Below are 10,346 nucleotides of genomic sequence, written 5' to 3' on the forward strand. Positions count from 1 at the left end.
CACCTTTCTCTCCATCCTCCATCCTCTCCCCACCTTTCTCTCCATCCTCCATTCTCTCCCTCTTTCTCTCCTTCCTCCATCCTCTCCCCCTTTTCTCTCCATCCTCCATCCTCTCCCCCTTTCTCTCCTTCCTCCATCATCTCCCCCTTTCTCTCCTTCCTCCATCCTCTCCCCCTTTCTCTCCTTCCTCCATCCTCTCCCCTTTCTCTCCTTCCTCCATTCTCTCCCCCTCTTTCTCTCCTTCCCACCATTCTCTCCCTCTTTATTTCTCTCCATCCTCCATCCTCTCCCCACCTTTCTCTCCATCCTTCATCCTCTCCCCACCTTTCTCTCCTTCCCACCATTCTCTCCCTCTTTCTTTCTCTCCATCCTTCATCCTCTCCCCACCTTTCTCTCCATCCTCTCCCCCTTTCTCTCCTTCCCACCATTCTCTCCCTCTTTCTTTCTCTCCATCCTTCATCCTCTCCCCACCTTTCTCTCCATCCTCCATCCTCTCCCCCTTTCTCTCCTTCCTCCATCCTCTCCCCCTTTCTCTCCTTCCTCCATCCTCTCCCCCTTTCTCTCCTTCCTCCATCCTCTCCCCCTTTCTCTCCATCCTCCATCCTCTCCCCGTTTCTCTCCTTCCCACCATCCTCTCCCCCTTTCTCTCCATCCTCCATCCTCTCCCCCTTTCTCTCCTTCCTCCATTCTCTCCCTCTTTCTCTCTTTCCCACCATTCTCTCCCTCTTTCTTTCTCTCCATCCTCCATCCTCTCCCCACCTTTCTCTCCATCCTCCATCCTCTCCCCCTTTCTCTCCTTCCTCCATTCTCTCCCTCTTTCTCTCCTGCCCACCATTCTCTCCCGCTTTCTTTCTCTCCATCCTCCATCCTCTCCCCACCTTTCTCTCCATCCTCCATCCTCTCCCCCTTTCTCTCCATCCTCCATCCTCTCCTCCTTTCTCTCCATCCTCCATTCTCTCCCTCTTTCTTTCTCTCCATCCTCCATCCTCTCCCCACCTTTCTCTCCATCCTTCATCCTCTCCCCACCTTTCTCTCCTTCCCACCATTCTCTCCCTCTTTCTTTCTCTCCATCATTCATCCTCTCCCCACCTTTCTCTCCATCCTCCATCCTCTCCCCCTTTCTCTGCTTCCCACCATTCTCTCCCTCTTTCTTTCTCTCCATCCTTCATCCTCTCCCCACCTTTCTCTCCATCCTCCATCCTCTCCCCACCTTTCTCTCCATCCTCCATCCTCTCCCCCTTTCTCTCCATCCTCCATCCTCTCCCCTTTCTCTCCATCCTCCATCCTCTCCCCACCTTTCTCTCCTTCCCACCATTCTCTCCCTCTTTCTTTCTCTCCATCCTTCATCCTCTCCCCACCTTTCTCTCCATCCTCTCCCCCTTTCTCTCCTTCCCACCATTCTCTCCCTCTTTCTTTCTCTCCATCCTTCATCCTCTCCCCACCTTTCTCTCCATCCTCCATCCTCTCCCCTTTCTCTCCTTCCTCCATCCTCTCCCCTTTCTCTCCTTCCTCCATCCTCTCCCCCCTTTCTCTCCATCCTCCATCCTCTCCCCCTTTCTCTCCATCCTCCATCCTCTCCCCCTTTCTCTCCTTCCTCCATCCTCTCCCCCTTTCTCTCCATCCTCCATCCTCTCCCCGTTTCTCTCCTTCCCACCATCCTCCCCACCTTTCTCTCCATCCTCCATCCTCTCCCCCTTTCTCTCCTTCCTCCATCCTCTCCCCCTTTCTCTCCTTCCTCCATCCTCTCCCCCCTTTCTCTCCATCCTCCATCCTCTCCCCCCTTTCTCTCCATCCTCCATCCTCTCCCCCTTTCTCTCCTTCCTCCATCCTCTCCCCCTTTCTCTCCTTCTCCATCCTCTCCCCCTTTCTCTCCATCCTCCATCCTCTCCCCCTTTCTCTCCTTCCCACCATCCTCCCCACCTTTCTCTCCATCCTCCATCCTCTCCCCTTTCTCTCCTTCCTCCATTCTCTCCCTCTTTCTCTCCTTCCCCTCCATTCTCTCCCTCTTTCTTTCTCTCCATCCTCCATCCTCTCCCCACCTTTCTCTCCATCCTCCATCCTCTCCCCCTTTCTCTCCATCCTCCATCCTCTCCCCTTTCTCTCCATCCTCCATCCTCTCCCCTTTCTCTCCTTCCTCCATTCTCTCCCTCTTTCTTTCTCTCCATCCTCCATCCTCTCCCCACCTTTCTCTCCATCCTTCATCCTCTCCCCACCTTTCTCTCCATCCTCCATCCTCTCCCCACCTTTCTCTCCATCCTCCATTCTCTCCCCTCTTTCTCTCCTTCCTCCATCCTCTCCCCCTTTCTCTCCATCCTCCATCCTCTCCCCCCTTTCTCTCCTTCCTCCATCATCTCCCCTTTCTCTCCTTCCTCCATCCTCTCCCCCTTTCTCTCCTTCCTCCATCCTCTCCCCCTTTCTCTCCTTCCTCCATTCTCTCCCTCTTTCTCTCCTTCCCACCATTCTCTCCCTCTTTATTTCTCTCCATCCTCCATCCTCTCCCCACCTTTCTCTCCATCCTTCATCCTCTCCCCACCTTTCTCTCCTTCCCACCATTCTCCCTCTTTCTTTCTCTCCATCCTTCATCCTCTCCCCACCTTTCTCTCCATCCTCTCCCCCTTTCTCTCCTTCCCACCATTCTCTCCCTCTTTCTTTCTCTCCATCCTTCATCCTCTCCCCACCTTTCTCTCCATCCTCCATCCTCTCCCCCTTTCTCTCCTTCCTCCATCCTCTCCCCCTTTCTCTCCTTCCTCCATCCTCTCCCCCTTTCTCTCCTTCCTCCATCCTCTCCCCCCTTTCTCTCCATCCTCCATCCTCTCCCCGTTTCTCTCCTTCCCACCATCCTCTCCCCTTTTTCATCCTCCATCCTCTCCCCTTTCTCTCCTTCCTCCATTCTCTCCCTCTTTCTCTCTTTCCCACCATTCTCTCCCTCTTTCTTTCTCTCCATCCTCCATCCTCTCCCCACCTTTCTCTCCATCCTCCATCCTCTCCCCCTTTCTCTCCTTCCTCCATTCTCTCCCTCTTTCTCTCCTGCCCACCATTCTCTCCCGCTTTCTTTCTCTCCATCCTCCATCCTCTCCCCACCTTTCTCTCCATCCTCCATCCTCTCCCCCTTTCTCTCCATCCTCCATCCTCTCCTCCTTTCTCTCCATCCTCCATTCTCTCCCTCTTTCTTTCTCTCCATCCTCCATCCTCTCCCCACCTTTCTCTCCATCCTTCATCCTCTCCCCACCTTTCTCTCCTTCCCACCATTCTCTCCCTCTTTCTTTCTCTCCATCATTCATCCTCTCCCCACCTTTCTCTCCATCCTCCATCCTCTCCCCCTTTCTCTGCTTCCCACCATTCTCTCCCTCTTTCTTTCTCTCCATCCTTCATCCTCTCCCCACCTTTCTCTCCATCCTCCATCCTCTCCCCCTTTCTCTCCTTCCCACCATTCTCTCCCTCTTTCTTTCTCTCCGTCCTTCATCCTCTCCCCACCTTTCTCTCCATCCTCCATCCTCTCCCCACTCTTCTCTCCATCCTCCATCCTCTCCCCACCTTTCTCTCCATCCTTCATCCTCTCCCCACCTTTCTCTCCATCCTCCATCCTCTCCCCCTTTCTCTCCTTCCTCCATTCTCTCCCTCTTTCTTTCTCTCCATCCTCCATTCTCTCCCCACCTTTCTCTCCATCCTCCATCCTCTCCCCACCTTTCTCTCCGTCCTCCATCCTCTCCCCACCTTTCTCTCCATCCTTCATCCTCTCCCCACCTTTCTCTCCATCCTCCATTCTCTCCCTCTTTCTTTCTCTCCATCCTCCATTCTCTCCCTCTTTCTTTCTCTCCATCCTCCATCCTCTCCCTCTTTCTTTTTCTCCATCCTTCATCCTCTCCCCACCTTTCTCTCCATCCTCCATCCTCTCCCCCTTTCTCTCCTTCCTCCATTCTCTCCCTCTTTCTTTCTCTCCATCCTCCATTCTCTCCCCACCTTTCTCTCCATCCTCCATCCTCTCCCCACCTTTCTCTCCGTCCTCCATCCTCTCCCCACCTTTCTCTCCATCCTTCATCCTCTCCCCACCTTTCTCTCCATCCTCCATTCTCTCCCTCTTTCTTTCTCTCCATCCTCCATTCTCTCCCTCTTTCTTTCTCTCCATCCTCCATCCTCTCCCTCTTTCTTTTTCTCCATCCTTCATCCTCTCCCCACCTTTCTCTCCATCCTTCATTCTCTCCCCACCTTTCTCTCCATCCTCCATCACCTCCTTCTTTCTTTCTCTCCATCCTCCATCCTCTCCCCACCTTTCTCTCCATCCTCCATCCTCTCCCCACCTTTCTCTCCATCCTTCATCCTCTCCCCACCTTTCTCTCCATCCTTCATCCTCTCCCCACCTTTCTCTCTATCCTCCATCCTCTCCCTCTTTCTTTCTCTCTATCCTCTCCCCACCTTTCTCTCCTTCCTCCGTCCTCTCCATCCTCGCCCACTTTCTCTCCATCCTCCATCCTCTCAACTCTGTCATTCTGCTCATTGTAAAGCTTTCCATAAAAACAGCAGACCACTAAGAGAGGGGAGGATGGAATGATGGATGGGAGTGGAGAGGGTTGAGGAAAGGAAGATTGAGTCCCTGATGGGTATATGTGGTCTTCCCTTCTGGCATGGCTCTTGACCCTGGTTGCTCCTGAAAGGCTGAACGGTTAGGAATATTTCATGTGGGAAATTGAAATGTTTGGGATGTTAAAAATGCAGAGCAGTAATGGTTGGTGTATGTCAGCATTAGGAACAAGGGAAAGTAAAGGAAAGGCAATTCATTACTCACACACCTACCACATATCCTCATACTCACATAGGCTATCATACAGAAATACTATAGTATACTATGGTATACTGTAAATAGTATAGCATTCAGTGTAGTGTTTTTGCGGACTAAAGTCTACAAAAACACTACATTGAATACTGTAGTATTTACTGTAGTATATGTTAGTATTTACAGTTAACTACAGTATAAATACTGTAGTAAAATAAAACTTTAGTATGTACTACAGTAATTTATGTTTCTGCAGATTGTCGTACACTGTAGTATTTAATGTAGTGATTTTTGTGGACATTACTGAAGTATTTACTATAGTGTTTTTGCTTGATTATCTTTGACATAGAAGTTAAGGCTTTCTCCTTCAGAAAACCTACTGGAGAAATACTAAAAGAGCCTATTTTCCATAACATGTAGTATTTAGTAGGATAGTTGTTCAATTTGTAATTGAAAAGGTATAAAGAACTGTTTGTAGATACCAATAGTCAGTCATATTTAATACGTGTGTGTGTGAGGGGGGGGGGGGGGGGGGGGTTACAGAGCCAGATTAATGTAAGGGTTGTGGGTAGGGGATGTATTGTGTTACATCGTAATTGGGGTTATCCTGTATCTATACAGTAAGTGTGGTATGTTGATGTTGTGTGGGATGTGAGGTTGTGTTTGTATCAGTCTGGCTTTGTCTGGAGAATGATTGACAGGGGTATTTTGGTGGCCTATTGTGCTACTTGTACTGTCTTCTTGAGTGATGGGTTGTGGCATGCTTTCTTTTGATTTGTCTGTCCTATTACTATGATTACAACTTATTATTATCATTATTATTATTAGCATTATGATGATGATTATTATTATTATCATTATTATTATTGCTTGTCTGTCTTTGGTTTTGATTCCAGATTTCTGATGAATGTTTTGGTTGGTGATGTGTATAAGTGGAGGTAATCTGAATGCCAGTGTTATTTCTGGATTCTGGATTCTTTGCAGTCGGTTCATTTGTGGTGTGGAGGCTGTGATCCAGGTCGGTAGTGTGTGTTCAAAGAGTGATCTGATGTAGCTAAAATATACTTCCATATGCTGCTCATTGTTTCCTTCCACAAAGTGCTTTTAAGTGACTCATCCTCTCCTGTCATTCTCTCTCGATGTTCACAATATGGGTTGTGCACAACATGTTGCTCTGAAAATATAACCTTCAGGAACTGGGCTTCTTTTTCAATTTTTATTGTTTCATTTGGTTTGAGGTTTTGTGTTGCTGGTGAATAAGATGCACTGTGTTTTTTTTAGGCTTTAGTTTCACTCGTTTGACCACGTTCAATCTGTTCTATAGGGAGGTTTTTTTGGAGGCTAGTCTGTGGACACTTGTAGCTGCTCCAGTAGCAGAAGTAATTTTCCAATTGTGCTTCCTGTCCAACAGAGAGTGGGGAGTAGTACTGTACATGTCTGAAATGTAGATTATGAATAGAAGTGGGCTTCGGACTGCACCTTGGGGGACTCCTGCTTCTGAGCTGAATGGTGGAGAGATGGCTGTGGAGACCTTGACTTTGTTTTTGGCGGTTATGGGGGAAGCTTGTGAGGATTTTTCTGACTGAGTGTGGGAGCTGGAGGTTGTTATCTGCTAGTCTGTGGAGTGGTCTTGTTGTGTCACATTTATAATCAAATTCATTTTCTACGACAAAGGAAAACAACAAGAGTTTTTTCTTTATTTCAACAATTCTTAATATGTCTTCTGATAGTTTTTAAAATATTGTCTGTTGTTGATCTGTTTCTTCAGAAGCTTGCCTGGACTACTCGCTGTCTTCTACATGGCAGCTTATTCTGGAGATGAGCACTCTTTCAAATATTTTCACCAGTAATGGCTGAGAAGGCTGATTGGGCGATAGCTTGAAACATTCTTTGCGGTTTGTCATGTTTGTGGATCATGGTGAAGAAGGCTGTTTTTCAGGGTTATGGGAAGTGGCCGTGATTGAGACATAAGATGAAGAGGTTGGAGAGGAGGTGCCGGTGTTCATCAGGTGCTAGTTTTCGTAGTGTGGTGTCAATGTTGTCTTCTCCAGGTGCTTTTCTTTTCATTTTCTTAAAGGTGAGTCTTGATTTCTGTGATTGTTACAGCTCAGTGAGTGGCTGGTCTGCTGGAGCCAGGAGAGAGGTCTGTGTCGGATGACAGGTGAGTGGTGTGTTTGTGATTGTTACAGCATGGATGAGTTGGTGGTCTGCTGGAGCCAGGAGAGAGGTCTGTGTCGGATGACAGGTGAGTGGGGTTGAATTTTGTATTTCTCTTTCTACAATTGTTTTCCATTCTGGGTCAAAGTTGGGGTCGTTGGAGCAGGAGTGCAGATTTTGTAGATGGGTTTTGAACAGTATGACCTTTTCTTCATTATTCTCTATGGGTTGACCTTGGGACCTTGTGGATATTGTGTTGCTCTTTCTGTTTCCATTAATAGTATGTATTGTCTGCCAGAAGGTGCGTGGGTTGGAGTCTTTGTCAAGCTGTTTGTAGAATGTTGCCCATTTATTCTGCTTTTGCAGGGTGAGTTGTTGTTTCATGTGATCCTGGAGCCGGTCTATTTCTGTTTTGGTGCGGTCTCCATGTATTATCTCCTTGATTTTCTCTTAGATAAGGCAGAGGAATTGATTTGGGAGATGTTGTTGTGGTGTCCCGATGGTGGCTAGAGGAATGATCTCTAAACCCTGTAGGTAACACAATATGTGACACGATTCAGGAAACTAGGCGTATGACGCAAGTCACGACTTTACAGGAGAGCCATTTGAACGTATCAAAATGTGTTTTTTTGGCAGAAATGCTTTCTCAAACGTGAACTTTCATGTGCCTTATTATTAAACTTGCATGCCATCTGTAAATATGAATAAAATTGTTAAATTACGGTTTTCTCAAAAGCGAGTTTCCAAGTTGATCATCTTTCCAAGCAGATTTGCTTCCCCATTGTTTCCTTAAATGCAGTGTATGATATACAATTCAGTGTATGATATACAATTCAGTGTATGATATACAATTCAGTGTATGATATACAATTCCTCTGCTTTTATCCAATGTAAAAAAACAGAAGTTCAAATCTGGCTAAATAAGACCGAATCCAGGTGAGGAGTCACATATACTTTCTCACTTATAGGAGGCAGAAATTGCGACATGGGGGAGGGGAATGGACAGATATATGCAAATTAAATAATGTAGTATGGTAACACTTTTTTTTCTAACACCAATCGATATAACACATCAAGACACGGTCAGAACCATGTCATAATATGTCACAACAGCTGAAGTAACCTGTAAGTATATTTCTTGCATTTTCCTTCTCTCCGAATGGGCGCTTATTAGAATGCATGATTCTGTATTTACGAAAGCTTAACTTTATAAGGTCCGATAGAGACCCCATCCTTTAAGATGCTGCATTCACAATAGCATAGCTTCATAAGGTCTAACCGCCGTCATTGAACATAAGAATTTGTTCTTAACTGACTTGCCTAGTTAAATAAAGGCAAAATAAAAAATTAAAATTAACATTAGCTTATTCAGCACTAGCCTCTAGCTAGCCTACCATAGCTAGCTAGTTGTTGTTATGGGTTTTTGTTACATTTAATACATAAGCCTCTTCTATATTTTTTTTTACATTTAGCACTGCATACACCATATAGAGTGAATCAGATGTACTGTTGTTGCCTCAGCAAGGCATGGTTGTATTTAGTAGTTTTGCAAAACACCATTTTAGTGACAGGGTAGCTAACGTTAGTTAAGGAAACACTAACCAGATGGTAGCTAACATTAGCTAAAGAAGCACTAACTAGATGGTAGTGAACGTTAGCTAAAGAAACTCTAACTAGATGGTTAGCGAACGTTAGCTCAAGAAACTCTAACTAGATGGTAGATAACTGTTAGCGAGCTAGCTTATTAGCTAGAACTAGCTTTAGCTATTTTATGAAAATGGGATCATCATGTATTTGAGAATCTGTGAAAGTGTTTTGCTGTTGCCATAATGTATTTGGTATGCAGTTTTAGTTTTCAGCTTCCTTTAGTGGTGTCACTGCCTTGTAGCATACTCTATTCTGATTTCTGTTCTTCACTTGTCTATTTCAGAGAAAGTAATGCATCTGCTGCATCCAGGACTGAAAGTGAAGACCTTGAGGGAGGCTGCAGAAACAAACGTCAAACGAAAGGACACTTCTTGGCATGGTGAAAAAACTAAATTGTTGAAATGAATTCTTTTACAGTCATGTTTTTTTCCATCATATTTTGTATAACTTGTAGAAAATACACTTTATGACACTGTCCTGAAGCATTCTGACCATCCTGTGTCACTTTACTTGGACTAAGAAAATACACTTTATGACACTGTCAAGATGCATTATGACATCATAATCATATAAGCCTATCACAAACATGACCTTATGTCAGTCATCAGTCCTGAAATCTGCTCCGGCATTCATCCCAGTCATTGGCAACAGAGCACTGGAGTAGGTTCATGTCGGACATAAATGTGTGCGCAATTACAATGACAATGCAATATGGTCTATTTCATAAAATATTATATAACATAAACATACTGTTCACACGTAGGCTATGGTGTAATAGAATGTTTGGCCTTGCGTGGTAGGTTTTGTTGGTTATGTAGGTGTCATGTAGATGTCATAACCAGCCATAAAAGAACGCAACAAATGTCACAGGTCTACTGTACATATGTGCCATGACAGTGTTTTGCCCATATTATGACAGGTTATGACAAGTTATGTCAGCTGCTAAGTCATATTATGGTTATGTCATGGTTATTACCTTGCCATAATGAGTTATGTCTCTGGGTGTCAAATAAAGTGTTCCAAAAACGTAGTTTTTTTGGCACACATTACTGAAGTGATTATTATAGTGGTTTTTAGGCACACATTACTGGAGTGATTATTATAGTGGTTTTTAGGCACACATTACTGGAGTGATTATTATAGTGTTTTCTAGGCACACATTACTGGAGTGAATATTATAGTGTTTTTAGGCACACATTACTGAAGTGATTATTATAGTGGTTTTTAGGCACACATTACTGAAGTGATTATTTTAGTATTTTTTGGGTGTGGATAATACTGTAGTATTTACCATAGTATTTTAGAGTATATATAAACAACCATCATCATCACCACAACCATCATCATCACAACAACCATCATCATCATAACCATCATCATCACCACAGCCATCATCATCACCACAACCATCATCATCACCACAACCATCATCATCACCACAACCATCATCATCACCACAACCATCATCATCACCACAACCATCATCATCACAACAACCATCATCATCACAACCATCATCATCATCATCACCACAACCATAATCATCACCACAGCCATCATCATCACAACAACCATCATCATCACAACAACCATCATCATCACAACAACCATCATCATCATAACCATCATCATCACCACAGCCATCATCATCACCACAACCATCATCATCATCACAACCATCATCATCACAACAACCATCATCATCACAACAACCATCATCATCACAACAACCATCATCATCATAACCATCATCATCACCACAGCCATCATC

General features: G+C 45.1%; 1 non-coding gene across 1 annotated transcript; it reads right to left on the minus strand.

Moving 5' to 3' along the window:
* Positions 1-5,124: 5,124 nt before the first annotated feature.
* LOC135574097 (U7 small nuclear RNA) lies at positions 5,125-5,179 on the minus strand. Its single transcript, XR_010465175.1, has one exon. It is a non-coding gene; the product is annotated as a U7 small nuclear RNA (small nuclear RNA).
* Between the last annotated feature and the right edge of the window lie 5,167 nt (positions 5,180-10,346).

This window comes from Oncorhynchus nerka, linkage group LG11 (assembly GCF_034236695.1).
Source record: "Oncorhynchus nerka isolate Pitt River linkage group LG11, Oner_Uvic_2.0, whole genome shotgun sequence".
Classification (NCBI taxonomy): Eukaryota; Metazoa; Chordata; class Actinopteri; order Salmoniformes; family Salmonidae; genus Oncorhynchus; species Oncorhynchus nerka.